Below are 320 nucleotides of genomic sequence, written 5' to 3'. Positions count from 1 at the left end.
ATAAAAAAAAAATATATATAGTTTACTTTTAAATGTATATAAAATATTTTTAATAATAATAACATTTTGGAATAAAACCTTCATACCCTTACATGTGAATTAATATTTCAGTGTATCTTGCAATGTCTACTTTGAGCACATGAAACCTTATTAGAGCATTATGTTTTGGATATCTAGCCTGATTCATAATTGCAGTGACAGCATTGATTTATATGATAATTAAATAGGATGGGTTAGGAGAGCTGGGGGAAACCTAACCTGAAGTGTGTGTGTGTGTGTGTGTGTGTGTGTGTGTGTGTGTGTGTGTGTGTGAGGCTGAG

The sequence above is a fragment of the Sinocyclocheilus anshuiensis genome, unplaced genomic scaffold (assembly GCF_001515605.1).
Source record: "Sinocyclocheilus anshuiensis isolate Anshui unplaced genomic scaffold, SAMN03320099.WGS_v1.1 scaffold71, whole genome shotgun sequence".
In the NCBI taxonomy this organism is placed as follows: domain Eukaryota; kingdom Metazoa; phylum Chordata; class Actinopteri; order Cypriniformes; family Cyprinidae; genus Sinocyclocheilus; species Sinocyclocheilus anshuiensis.
The sequence above is the reverse complement of the archived record's forward strand: the minus strand, read 5'-3'. Positions refer to the sequence as shown.